Source organism: Carettochelys insculpta, chromosome 19 (assembly GCF_033958435.1).
Source record: "Carettochelys insculpta isolate YL-2023 chromosome 19, ASM3395843v1, whole genome shotgun sequence".
NCBI lineage: Eukaryota > Metazoa > Chordata > Testudines > Carettochelyidae > Carettochelys > Carettochelys insculpta.
The window spans coordinates 11,656,629-11,670,741 of NC_134155.1; the positions used below are offsets into that span (position 1 = coordinate 11,656,629).

Sequence of the window (14,113 nt, forward strand, 5' to 3'; positions counted from 1 at the left end):
ACAATGCACTTTTATGATGAACGAAATAGAGAACAGAATCAGACCACAAAACTGCTTGTCCTTTAAGTTAGGATTTGAACTCTTCCCACTTTAATATAAAGCTTCTATGCTAACCATAGTACCATCTAGCTCACTACTGGGGCTAGTATTCATGGCTGTAATAGTGAATGACTTTGTACTTTGGATACATTGTGAACCCCTAGAATTACCTTTGGAACATTTGTCGTATCAGCTGCTCTGGATATAAAGTACAAGGCGCCTTCATAACTTAAAATGGATTCTCAATTGCAATCTACTCATTAAAAAATAAGTTAAAAGAACCTTTGTATTCCACACTTCCCCCCAAATGACCCTGCTATTTTGTCAGTTATACAATCACATTTCACTATTTGTTTTTTTCTTTCCTATTGCTACTGAAAGACCAAACCAGTGAGAGGGAAAAGGGACTGGTTATACAGGGCAGGAAATATGAAATTGGTTATGCACAAAGTGCTGTCTAATGCAACTAATAAGCAAACAAACAAAAAGCCCCACCCCAAATATGCTATTTTTTTCTAATATCTGTTACTTGTGTTGTAATCTTATATGTTAATAACACTAGGTAAAAATATTCATACAGAAATATGATTGTGAAAATAGCAGTGTGCCTTTAGTCCTCTTAAAATGTATACCTCACAGCTAATATTACATGGAAAAATAAAATTTAGGTTTTTGCTGTCCACCAATATTTTAGAAAACTTTATGGACCAAATTCAGGTCAAGTGTGAATTGGATGAAACTATGGAGTTATGCCTGTCAACACAAGGAGTGATTTAACTCTCTATAACATTTCCTGTAATAACAAGGCTCTTTCTGCTTTTCAGCTTGATGTATTGTAAGTGGTTGCACTGATTCTATTACCAACTCATCGCTTTATCATATCTTCTGCACAAGATATATTGTGAAGAATCTACCCTAGAGTCGGCTGTCACTGACACTCAGGCAAGCCAGTGAAGTCAGTGGAGATTACATAGGTGTGAAGACAGAATTTGGTGATTGGGGTATAAATTCTGAGAAAGGAGTACCATAAATAAGCACATCAAGAAACTGGGTCTTAGCTTTTGTGGATTTTATGCCAACTTCTGCTACTTACTTGCAGTAAATTAGTGGACAAGGCACCATCAACACCTATTTCAAAGGCACATAGTGGATGTTACTGGACTAGTTTTTGTAAAGGGTTTAGAGATATTTGGCTGAGAGATACTATTTAAGTGCCAAGTGTTATTACTGAGGGGGACAAGTTAGGTGAAGTACAGGTTGAACCTCTTGAGTCCAGCACTCTCTCATCTGGCAACATCCATGGTTCAGCACCATTTTAGTTAGCGGAATACCCTGAGATCTGGAGACGATGACCAAAATGGCCAAGGTGAGGCAGACTGTTTATCAACAGAAGTTGGTCCCGTAAAAGATACTACCTTACCTATCTTGTCTTTCTCATATCCTGGAACCAACATGGCTGCAATAACACCACAGACAAGTATTATTACTCTCTCATACTGTTCTAGGGTAGTACAAGGGTCATGAATGATGTGTGTGTTCCTTTTAGATCTAGTAATCTTAGTTCCTAGGGGCAAGTTAATTTGTTAAATATACTGCTGATTGAGCAGCAGATTTTATACAAACCAGAATGAGTGCAGCATGCCAATCCATCTCCTTGTGGTGAAACCAAATTCAACGCTCACCAGACAGGAACAGCAAAGACTTAGCTCTAGTGTTTTTTTCCATACAGCAGCTACCTCCAAAGAACCTGATGTTCCTAACATGTGAAGCTGCTACCATGGCACATTGCAAACTTACATCTAGCTGCCTGCTACTACCACTACTTGGTTTCTTTCAGTATTACTCTTTCCCAGATTTCTTCCTATTTACTGTACGTTTCAAATTATTTTTCTCTGTATGTACTCACAATCTGTACTATTTCAGATGTGTTATTCTTGGTGGATGTAATTATGTTAATTATGTTACTCTCTTCCTATATTACTACCCTCTTTATGTGCCCTTTTAAATGTCTCTTCACAAGTGTTTGCAATTCTTAGTTTAGCATCATGTGCAACAGTAAATGATTTTAAGTAAATGTTCCAGATCATTAATAAAACATTTAATAAAAATAACAGTGAACTTTAAACTGACCTGTGCAATACTCCCACCGGGACCCTTCCACAATTTAATACAATGCTATTTAGTATTACCTTGTGTTTATTGTCCTTGAACCATTTTTCAGTCCACAGGGTTCAGATTCCAGCCAATTTGAACACACTTTTGTAATAAGATGTTGTGAGTTTGCCTGACTTTCTGTCCTTTGAGAAATGCATAGGAGCGCACAAAAAGTGTGCCTACTTTATGACCATATAATTCAACATGAACACGCCAGCCTCCATGACACCACCGCTCTGGGATCTGCACTAGCTCCCTCTTGGATTCATGTTCTGTTGGGCTAGGCATTGGACACACTGAAAAATGGAGTGACTGGTGTGAAGATGGGAATAGAGGATGATAGGGAGGAGGTTTGTGCGTCTGGGAATGAAGGAACTTGAGACGGTTATGTACTGCAAATAGGGTGTGTAGGGCTGGGTGAGAGAAATGCCAGAGGATGGAGTGTGGGGCTGAGAGTGAGGGATGCTGGAGGACAGGGTGTGTTGGGCTTGGAGTGGGAGATAACAGATGATGGGGTGTGGAAGGCTAGGAAGAAGGGAAGTGGTGTGTGGGGATGGGGGATACTGGAGGATGGGGTGCTCACGGCTGAGTGTGGAAGATTCTGGGGGGGGGGTTTACACAGAGGACGTACTGGGCTAGAGGGGGGCCTGAGGGCTGTAAGTAGGGGATTACGTAAGCGGGGAATGGCAGAGAATGGAGTGGGAAGGATGGGATGTGCGAGGCTGGGAGTGGGGAACCGCTGAGGAAGGAGATGGGCGCGGCGGGGGAGCGTGGGGCCGGCAGAGAGCTGCTGCGCGTGGCGCGTGCGGGGCTGGGAGCGGGGGACGCCAGAGAACGCGGTGTGCGAGGCTGAGAGCGGGGAAAAAGGCGGGGAGAAGATGTTGGGTTTTGATGTGGGAGATGCTCCAAGGGGCCGGCCGCAGTGCACGCCGGGAGAGCCGGCAGGGCGCGGTGCATTCTGGGTCGCGAGCCTCCGCTTTAGCTTCCCAAGATGGTCTCTAGACTCCTGTCCCCGCCCTCTCTGCTGCACATGCGCAGTGGGTACGGCGGGCCGAGCTGCTCCCTCCCTCCCTCCTGGCGGCCGGGTCGCTACTGACAGACCGAGGAGGAGCAGGAGCCGCAGCGAGAGCGGGTCGGAGCCTGCCGAGACCCCCCCTCTTTTCCTCCCCGCACCCCCGGAGAGCTACCCCCCCTACTCCACAGGGCCCGGCGCCGGTGAATGGGAGCGGCGGGCGGTACCGGCCTCAGGGATCGAGGAGAAGCGGCGGCGACGGCGCGGGTAAGGCCGCATCCGGGAGAGACACCCCCCGCGTCCGCCGCGGGGCTCTCCCCTGTCCGGCAGCGGTAGGGCGAGCCAGGCCCTGCGGTCCGTGCGCCTCTCTCTTCCCCTTCCCCCTCCCTCCTTCTCTCCGGCTCGCTCTCAAAATGGCCGCCGCGCCCGTTGGTGGTGAGGATGGGGGGGGGGCAGGGCGAAGAGGGCGGACAAGGGGGAGCTCCCATCCCCTCTTTCTTTCACCCAGCAGGCGGGTGGGGCAGCCGCCCCCCCTTCCCTAGCCTCGGCTGCCCCGGGGGGTTTCAGAGGAAAACAGGGCAGGGCGGGGGTGGGCCACACCGAGATGTGCTTCTCTGGGATGGGCTCCAGACCCCCCCGGGGGCCTTTTGCGCCTCCCCCCGCTTCTAGTCCTTTCCCCCCAACGCCTTAGCGAGAAACCAGCGCGAGGAAGGACCTGCTGGGCCGGACAGGAGACTGGTAGATCTCCCCATCCTCGGGTTAAGGGTGGGGGTGGTGGGGTGTGTGTCACGTAAGAGACCCTAACGCTCCCCACACCAGAGTGAGATTCCTTAGAGGGTCTAGTTTTGTTCCTCCTCCTTGTTCCGCCTGAGATTTGGTAGGAGGTGGCCCAGATCTTCAGAATCAGTTGCAGCACTAACAACAGAACCAGAGTTGTTTGTGGAGAGGAGAGGTCCAGCCTTTATGATGAGCCCGTTTCCCACAAGCCCCCGTCTCCCTGCGGTGATTCAGTAAAGGAGGGAGGGACAGGGCACGTTGCTTGGAGGTGGGTCAGACCTTTAGATCCAACTGCAGCAGAAATGGGGGAGGGAGTTCTCACCTCTCCTGGCGGGGGGAATGTCAAACCCATGCCTAGTACTTAGCATTCAGATGGCTGTTAGGACAAAAATAGGTGGCTGGTTGAAGGGGGAAGGATGGAAATCCTGAATTGGAATCTTACCTGCCCCTCTTAGATGTTGTGCAGGATAGCGTTTATAGGGAACCAGTTTTTTGGGTGATTTGCTGTGATGTCTTTTGCCTTACTTTCATATAAAGTTGGTGTGGCTTGGTATTCTGGGTGTACAGTTTGTGTGTGAAGGTTGTAGGAGGTAGTGTATTTGACCTTTGATATAACAATAATGTGACACCCCTCCTTTCCATGGTAGCTGTGGTAAAATTTCACTGCTGATAGTGCTGCAGCAGGGGTTGCTTGTTGCAGGTCAAATCAATTCATAATGAATTACCTAAGCAGGGTGGTGGTAGGTTACTGAAGCTTTATTAAAAGCCTTCATTGAACTATTTGACTGCAAAATAATCACGTTATGTTTAAATTTATTAACATGATTGACTCATCAGTGGGATGTGGGTGAGACTCTTCAGAGTGTATATTATGCCAAAATGCTACTTGTACATTTTAGTTCTGTGTGGTGAGAAGAGCCTGTGTTCACAATGATTTGTCATTTATGAAATGTTTGTGCAGCATTGAACTGGCTTTCAGAAGAGGGAGGGTCTTCTACCAAAATGTATCATTTAGCTTTAAAGTGGCTCTGGAATATATACTGAGGAGCTAAACAAAGAAAATATGCATTAAATAAAAGGTTTTGTTGCTGATATCCAGTTTGTTTTCAGCGCTATTGTTTTTGTGTTTTCTTTTGATTTGACCATGTTTATGAATGCTGGGTGCAGCCATTGAGCAGAGAAGAGACTGGGTGGAGTAAGGAGGCAGAAGCTGCGAAATGGCTAGATTACCCTTTCATAGCATTTTTTTTCTTTGCTTGCATTTTGCTGGGGTGGGGGAATGCTAATTGCTGTAACAATGAAGCCTTTTCTTCAGGGATGAGTCTAATGGTGCAGCAGCCTTCTGAAATTAAATAAATCTTGTATTCCGTTTTGTGGTTTATTTTTCTGCAGGGTGGATATCGATTTGTCTGGCAGTAAAAAGTGATCAGTCACTGTTGCAAAGCAAGGATTATTTTGTCTGCTTATCCTTTTCATATGTTGACTTTGACTTTTTTCAGTTGTTTACTTAATTTCATTTAAATAAGTATAAACTGTGGATTATTAACAATATTTAAGGGAGATTGTTAACGCAGAAGGTGAACTAAAATAATACATTCTGAATTATATTGTGACTTGGTGCTCTGTTCATTCAGATAACGATGTATTCCATACACTCCCCAGTGCCTTAGCAGGATAATTTTATAAGGTGTAGAGCTCTGGTGGCCAGCCAGTCCTGGAGCAGTAGCTGCTATAGCCAGCTAGCCACATTATTCTGAAAATATATTGTTTAAGACAACTAGTTACACTCAACTGGCCAAATAGCTATGCGTAGCTAGTGGCTAGCATGTTGGATACCAGAGAATGCAGGACTACAAGGTGGGTAGTCCATTTATGTGAAGTGATACGTAAGGATTTTTAAAGCTCTTGTGTAAAATTACTGCTTTGTGTATCGTTCTCATTATTAGTCTTCTGTATCATGGGTAGTATAGGTCCTTAGATTTAAAGATAAACACAAAAAGCTTTAGAACACTGTTGTGAGGAACATAATAGGTATCAACTGGTAGACAACTAAGGAAGGGCTTTTGCTTCTCTAGAAATACTTTACTACCCTAATGAGGGCAAGCAGTGTTCTTCAGTCTTTGACCATAGAAAGTGTACCTTTGAACTGAGGGTGTGATTCTACGATAAGCTATCTGAATCGTTGTGTGGTTTTGTATGCGTTTTATTTTCAGATTTAGTCTAGTCTTGACTAATGCCAGAGACTAAACTTTCATTTTGTTAATTTGACAAATATCTACACAGGACAGTTGTAAATTGTTTTCTTTTAAAAACTAGATAAATTGGTGTTGGCATGGATGAGGAAAGGCTTACTCTCACTAAAACATCTGACCTCTGGGATACCTTTAGGATAGGAAGACTAAATCTAGCAGAATACTTTTCTACTTGTAACTTTGATTGTCGTCTTTCCTTGGCAAGATGAGATGCGTCCTCTTGAGTGTCTTTAGTACAGGAATAACCTGTTAATTTTCTGTTTTTCTAAAGGAAGTAGTAGCTAATACTCACTTTTATTCAAGGTCTCTCCTGCCTACAATCTGACATTTCTTCCTGTGCTCCACCCAATCTTCTTTTGAAACTTTAGTCTTCTTGTGTGCTGTCAATGTTGTGCATTCTTCCTTGATACCTTTTACACCTAGAACAGCCATTCAGTCAATAGCTTCTGAGTGTCTAGCCTCGCTCCCAAAACCATCTTTCTTAAGGTTCCTGCAATATAACCTGCATCCAGCTGCATTATACAATTGTATTTTTGAACCCAGGGTCTGGTCATGCTTATCAATGGTTATTTTTTACTATTGTAATATGTTGTTCATATAAATGGTACAATAGCAGATAGTCGGATATTTACCTTCTTATTTGAGAAGATTTTATTCGGCAGGAACTGAAAGTGGTCTGAATAATTGTGTTAGAAGTAACATTATTTGCATAGTACAGGCTGAACCTCTCATCTGGCATCCTTGAGACCTAGCCAGTTTCAGATGAGAATTTGCCAGACCATGGGAGGTCAATACTGTCTAGCACATTAATAATACTTGCACTGCTTACTGGGCTCTTAGAAGGCATTTAGGAGTAAATTGCAGCTAAATAACAGCACAGCACTGAGAGCCAGGACTAGTGGCAGTAAACAAACTTTATGGGACCTAGGAAACTTGGCCACACCTATGGCAAGTGATCATCTAGCTAACTAAAATCATGCTGGATTATGGATGTTGCTGGATGAGAGAGTGCTGGGTTAGAGAGGTTCAACCTGTAGAAGCTGGATCGAGATATAATTATGATGCGTTTATAACTTTAGTATGGAAAATTTGGTTTGGCCTGTAGGCAAAGGAAAATGTGGAAAATTCATCCAACTTCAAAGGAACAAACTGATTTGGAGAAGACACAGAGCTATCTTGATTTTAAATTTAGTTCCCTTAAATTAAAAACAGCTTGTTGCCCATTCAGACTTCCCATCTAATTAAATCTCCTTAAACTCTTAATGATTTTGTTGCATATATTTTGTGATCAAATCCTACTCCTAACAGGTGTAGTTTATTGGCTCATTGCATCTTAGAATATATAGGTATTTGGAGAGGTTCTAGTTAGATCATCCTTTTTCAAGTGTTAGAGGCCTGTATGTTGGAAGAATAGGTTCTTACATTAAATGTTAAGATGAAGCAATGGTCTTCATAAAATGAAGACTGCAGCAACAGTTTTATTAAATGACTAATTTTGTACTCCCTTGTAACTCTCCCTTGTTTTAGAATGAAGCAGGCTAACAAAGAGCTTAATAGAGATTTTCAAAAGATAGATACCACTTTTTGATTAAAATACTTTAATGTGGCTCTTGGAATAGTAATTAAAAGTAGTTCCAAGTACAGTGGGGGGTCCTAATCCCAACTGGGGCCTTTGGGTGTTATGATGATATAAATATTTACTACCTTCTAACATTGCTTTATGTTCTTTCTGCTCCACAATCATATTACACTTCATATTTGAAACATGTGAGCTTTGACACTGGTTCATAGAGGGTACAGTAATAATATGTCCAGGAATCTGCTGCTACATGTAAATTAGACATGCTCTAAAGTAATCATGTCATTGGAACTCACAGGAAAAACATAGTGTCCAGAACATTAACTGGGGTGGCCAAGGCTGTTCTTCAAAGAAAATACCATTAGTTTTGCAGTTTCCACCAAAATAGTCCTGTAATTTTAGGGGGAATATGTGCAGGGTCATCTTCTATATGGAAGTATGTTATAGTTCAGAACAAACTCTTGACTTGTTTAAGTGGTAGACACACAACACATCCTGGTCTCTCTCTCTCTCTGTCACACTCACACTCACACTCACACTCACACTCACACACACAGTGTGGTCTTGTGGATGAGTCTAATTTCTGTGGTAAAGTCAAGTATAATGAGGATAATGCCTTTGATAAAGTGTGTTTGGGCCTGCTAGTTACTGTATAATACAAAGGGCTTTTAGCAGCCACATCTTTCCTTGGGGACAGTAAGAGAGACTGATTTAATGATTTGTCTGAGACATCACAGCCTATGCCTACACTTGCCCCCAACTTTGAAGGGGGCATGGTAATCAGGCTGATGGGAGATTACTAATTAAGTGCTTCAATGAATATGGAGCATTTAATTCTCCCCCTGTGGCAACTGCAGTGTCAGACTTCGAAGTGCCAGCCTGTGTGTGGCTAAGGGCACTTTGAAGTGCCTTTAACTCTCCAAAATTTTGTGGGGGCAAGTGTAGACATAACCATAGTGTAGCAAATTGCACAACAGATGTGGAACAGAGCTGGGATCTAGTCTTCACTCTGACCTGCAACTTGCTGTAATTCATGTTGCATATGCCATAAGTGTCTGATTTAGCTGTGTAATAAGAAAATTATTTAAGTAACTTTTCTCAGGTAGAGAGGAGGGACTCTGCTGGAACCATACCATTCACCATCGGTATTTCTAAGTTAACTTAGTGAATAGTCTATCCTGTGTCATTAAACATTTTTTGGGCGGCTGGGCAGTAGCTAAAAATGAAGTGTAGTGAATTTTTCAATGTATTCTCAGTTAAATGGTTATTAACAACTGTATTTCACCTGTCCCATCACTTACAAAACTCAATGCATATGAGTAAAGAATATATACTGAATCTTGTGCTAATGGAGCAGTAACAGTTCTGTTTAAAAGGTTTATTACGTCATTACATATTACATCACAAGGTTTATTCACTTAAGGATTCTCACATTAATAGGCATTAGACCAGGGGTTGGCAACAATTGTGCGGGGGGGTTGGGCAAACCCCAAGATTTTTGGTAAGTGGTCAAGGGCCACACTTTTCTGTGGGGTGTGGGGAATAGAAAGGGTCTCAGGGTAGGCAACTGGGGTGCAGGATAGGGTGTAGGGTCTGAGAGGGAGTTTGGTTGAAAGAGCCAACCAAACCTGAGGCAGGATATTGGGATGTAGGGTGCAGGAGAGGATATTAAATATTGGAACCCAAGGCATGGTTGTGAAGCAGGACTGTGTTCTAATCAGGGTAGGGGTGGGTTTCTTCCCCATCCCTAGAAAACTTCTGATCCTATGACACATTGATGAGGGTTTTCATGTTTTGATTTCCTGGGCTGTGTAGGCATTAACATGGATACTCGCATACTGATGTTTGTTTATGCTGGAAATAAAATGTGATGTCACTTGAAAAGGCAAAGAACACTTAAAAATCCAGACGATTGCAACTTTATCAAGATAAATTTATGTAATGTTCTGCTACTACAGACTCTTAGACTTGAGTTAAAAGTATCTGATCATCTCTGACTTCCTGCACACCACAAGCTACATAACATCAGGTTCCCACTCCTGTAATAGATCATGACTTCAGTAACTCCACCTGAAGTTCTTAAGTCTTAATTTAAAGACATTAAATTAAGGAGAATCCACTATTTACTGTCGCTGAAACCAGCAAGTGACCTATAGCTGATACAGCAGAGGCAGGCATACTCTCCTCCCCCCCCCCTCCCCCCCCCCAAAAAAAAAAAAAAAAAAACACCCTCGGTATTCAACCCCAATATGGCAGAGAGACCCTGAGCACATGGGCAAGATTCACCAGCTGGACACCTCAAAGAATTCTTTTTAGGCTGTCCTGTGGCACCTTATAGACTAACAGATTTTGGAGCATAAGCTTTCATGAGCAAAGACCTGGTTTGTCAGATGCATGAGTGGCGGGGGAGGGGGGTTCAAAGAAGCATTTAAAGAGGGAATTAGTCAAGGGGAGGGCTGAGACTCCCTCTTTAAATCCTCCTCTGAAACTCCCCCACTCATGCATCTGATGAAGTGGGTCTTTGCCCACGGAAGCTTATGCTCCAAATTATCTGTTAGTCTATAAGGTGCCACAGGACTTCTTGTTGTTTTTGAAGATAGACTAACTCAGCTACCTCTCTACTTTTTAGGCGGTGTCTACACTAGGCATAGGAGTCAACCGCAGATATGAAATTTTTTTCCACACCATTGGTGTAGCTAAAATCAACTTATCTGTTCTTGGTAACTTGCCTGTCTTAACAAGGGAAGGTCAATGGGAGAATTTCTTCCTTTGACCTTCCTTACTCCTCTCTTCTTGTGAGGAGCACAGGGTTGACTTTGACCCCTGAGAGCTAAGTTTCATGCACACGCAAAATCAAATCCCGGAAGATCGACAATGAGCAGGTTGATCTTCCGTGGTAGTGTAGATTAGCCCCGGCTAACTCCATTTTCCCCATCTAATGTTCCAATTCCTAGTGTTGGGTATATTTTGCTAATAACAGTTGCTGATGATCCCTATGCCACTGTAGGCAATCTCAGCATACCGTCTCTGCCATAACCATATCGAGCTCTATCTTAAAACCAAGTTAAGTTTTTGCTCCCTCTATTCCCCTTGGAATGCTGTTTCAGAACTTTACTTTTCTGTCCGTTAGAAACTTGGGGAATTTCAAGCCTAAACTTACTGATGACCAGTCTATTTCCATTTGTCCTTGAGCCAGTGCTGGCACTTAACATAAATAATTCTTTTGTCTCCCTCGTGTTTATCCCTATATATTTATAGAGATCAATCTTACTTCTGCTCATTCTTCACTTTCTTAGGCTAAATAAATTAGGCTCCTTAAGTTCATCTTGTAAAGTAGGTTCTTCTCTGATCATCTTGTAAACCATTCCTAAACCTGTTTCAGTTTGAATTAATTTTTCTTAAACACTTAAACTCTGAATTGTGCACAGTATTCCAGGTGAACTCTAAACAGTGTCTGGTTTAATGGTGGTAACACTTGTCTTTTCTGGCAGTATGTCAGCTGATGTATCCTAGGACTACATTCATCTTCTTCATGGCCATATTTTCAAGTGTATAACACAACAGTCTGTTTTAAGGAAATAATTGAAGTACATCACTCTAAGGCCATGTTGGGAGCATTCTGCCAACATCCCTGTCTTCCTCATTCCACGAAGAAGGTTTCTTGGAAGAGGGGTTTTTCCCCCAATAGTTGGCCCCATGTGGATGGGCCAAATGTTGGGAAAGCCTCTCCTGACAGAAGGAGATACTGCAAATGCATTGCACAATTTGCTTATCTTTTGCCGACAGTTCTCGGCAATCTAGACATAGTCTGAACGTATTCCTACAGACAGATTTAAAGTTATAGGACCACTGCTTAATGCAATGAGAAAAAGTAAAGACAAAACTTAGAATAAAAGAATCAACATTGAAATCCAATGCGAAGGTACTCAGCCAAACATAATGTATGGCCCGAAAACCACTCTACAGAGGAGCCTGGTGTTTGTTGATGCTGTTGACTCTTTGAAATGAAAACTGTGAAATGTGTTCAAGCTTCTGAAGATGCAGTACAATAAGGAAGACTTTGCCATTTGGTCACACAAATTATGTGTGGAAAAAGACACTTGAGTGCAATCATTTTGCATGTCTGAGTTGTTGAGAGACTCAACACTCATCTTTTGTACTTAAGAGTATGTGCTACAGCGAGGGACACATACCTATGTTTGCTCACTAGGTGAGTGAACTCCCCCCCCCCCCCCCCCCCAACCGCTAGTACGAGCCTTACCCCTCGCCGGCCCTGCAGACCCAACCAGCCGCAGGCTGAACCCCCTCACCGGCCCTGCAGACCCAATCTACTGATCTACTGCAGCCACCCGAACACCCCACTGGCCCAACCTGCCACCAGGTTTTAACCCTCGCTCCTGCTTATGGTCCCAAACTGACCCCAGTCTTTAACCTTCTCCAACTCTCCTCCAACCCAAAGTTCCCTTACCTTTCAAAAGCAGCGCCACATGCTGCCACTCCTTCTCCGAATTATGAGCACGTGGAATGAATCAGACTTTTACGTGTATTTTAATGAGAATTTAGTGTCCCTCTTACAAGTTCTCGCTTTTGAACAGAAAGTTTGGAACCAACTGTGCTCATATAGTGAGGGATGAGTGTATTTTAAAAACAGTCTGAGAGCTGATTGTGGAAGAGGGGAAACTCTTCCACAGCCACCTGATTGCTCCCCAAAACATGATAGGTATCTCAGTTTCCCCACAATATTCAGTGGAATAAAGATAGTCTTTATTTGTATCAATCAAAAATGTGAGTTGAAATTTGACTGTTGTCACTTTGTGTAAAGTACTCTACAAAAAGACACTAAGCTTAAAATTGTTTGATACTGATGAACTTGACAGGTTGCAGACTGCTATAGAAGTTGGAGAAATCGGTTGATCTGAAACAGAGAACCACATGGGCAAAATGGGAGAACTACAGAAAATGTTCTTTCCATCAATGTTCAGTAAAACTAATAAGAAATTGCAAGGTTATACAGAAAATCTAGAAAAGGAAGAAGCTGAAAAGCACTTAATGGGATATAATTAGGAGATTGTTCCTTTTCAAGTATTTAAAATTCATGATCCAGGTTTCTGATTTCAGCCAGTTTCTGATGGAAGCTGACAAACTTTGTTCCATCAAAATCGGTGGAAAGCTGAGGAACAAAAGCAATGGAATTCAAAAGTGAATCTGGTTAAAGCTTGATACTTGTTTTGCCTCATCAAGTCCTTTTGTGGCATGTTTGGTTGGGTCAAAGCTTTACTATATGCTTGATGCAAAAAGGACATCTGCAGTGTTGCATTGGTGTCCAAGAATAGATAGTCTAGAGTTCTTGATAGTGAGAGGCACACTGAATTTCCCTGTCTACTTTTTTTAAAGGAATTGTAAGGGTTTTTAATTTTTTTTGACACCGTGCATGTCTTTATTGCTCAAAGAAGATGTGGTGTTTTTTATTTTTTTTTATTTTCTAAAACCTTAGCAGGTGTTTTTCATACAGCAAGCTGTTTCTCCCACAAGAAAAGCAAATCGTAATTCCTCAAATGAATGGTGTCAGTGGTCTAACTTCAACCAATATTGCCTTCATCTTGGGCCAGTAAAACATGCACCAGCACAGTGTTGTATTGTTTTTATTTTTGTATTAAATAAACTGGCTTGTAAATATGTTCTGAAAACAAAACTTGATCCGTATCCTTTTGCTTGATTGAGTAACTGGTCAGAGTATTTCTCTTTGTCAGATCCTGTGTGCAATAGAGTACGTTACTATTTTTTGCTTTAAATTATTTTGGGTCATATTCTAAAGGGGAGTTTGACCTGTTTCAAACCTAGTTATGTGGCTTTAGTGTGGACACCTTTTTTAAAAAAAGAAAAGATTCATAAGTCTTGCCACATTTGTTTTCTGTAACTTAATCATTTGCCTATTGGCATAGGTTGACTAGAGGAAAGGTTAGTTGACTTCATAAGTGTATTTTCATTTTGTTTTGTTGCAGTTTCATCCCTGCTTGCTTAGCCTATAGTAGTCCTAAAATATTTTCCAGGGTAGGTCCTCCAAACTGGGTCATGTCTGATTAGTAGGTAGTGCCATGGTCAAAACACAGGTTTAAAAAAGTAGAGGGGAGAGAACTAACAGTGTTCCTAAACTGTACTACAGCTGTGAAAGCCCACAGCTATAGTAGGATGTAAGACTGCTGTTTAAAATTAGTTTCTGCCTCTACTCAAAGATTCATTGGTATTTTAACTGAATTTCCTGGCAGGGTAGGTAAAACGTTAGTATGATTTTTTTAGAGC

General features: G+C 42.4%; 1 protein-coding gene across 1 annotated transcript in view; it reads left to right on the forward strand.

Annotated features, from left to right (window-relative positions):
- Positions 1–3,347: 3,347 nt before the first annotated feature.
- PAFAH1B1 (platelet activating factor acetylhydrolase 1b regulatory subunit 1) overlaps positions 3,348–14,113 on the forward strand; it is a 64,668-nt gene continuing 53,902 nt past the window's right edge. Inside the window, exon 1 of the mRNA XM_075013715.1 lies at positions 3,348–3,472. The gene's annotated coding sequence lies outside the window, so the exon portion shown is untranslated. The remainder of the gene's footprint in view (positions 3,473–14,113) is intronic.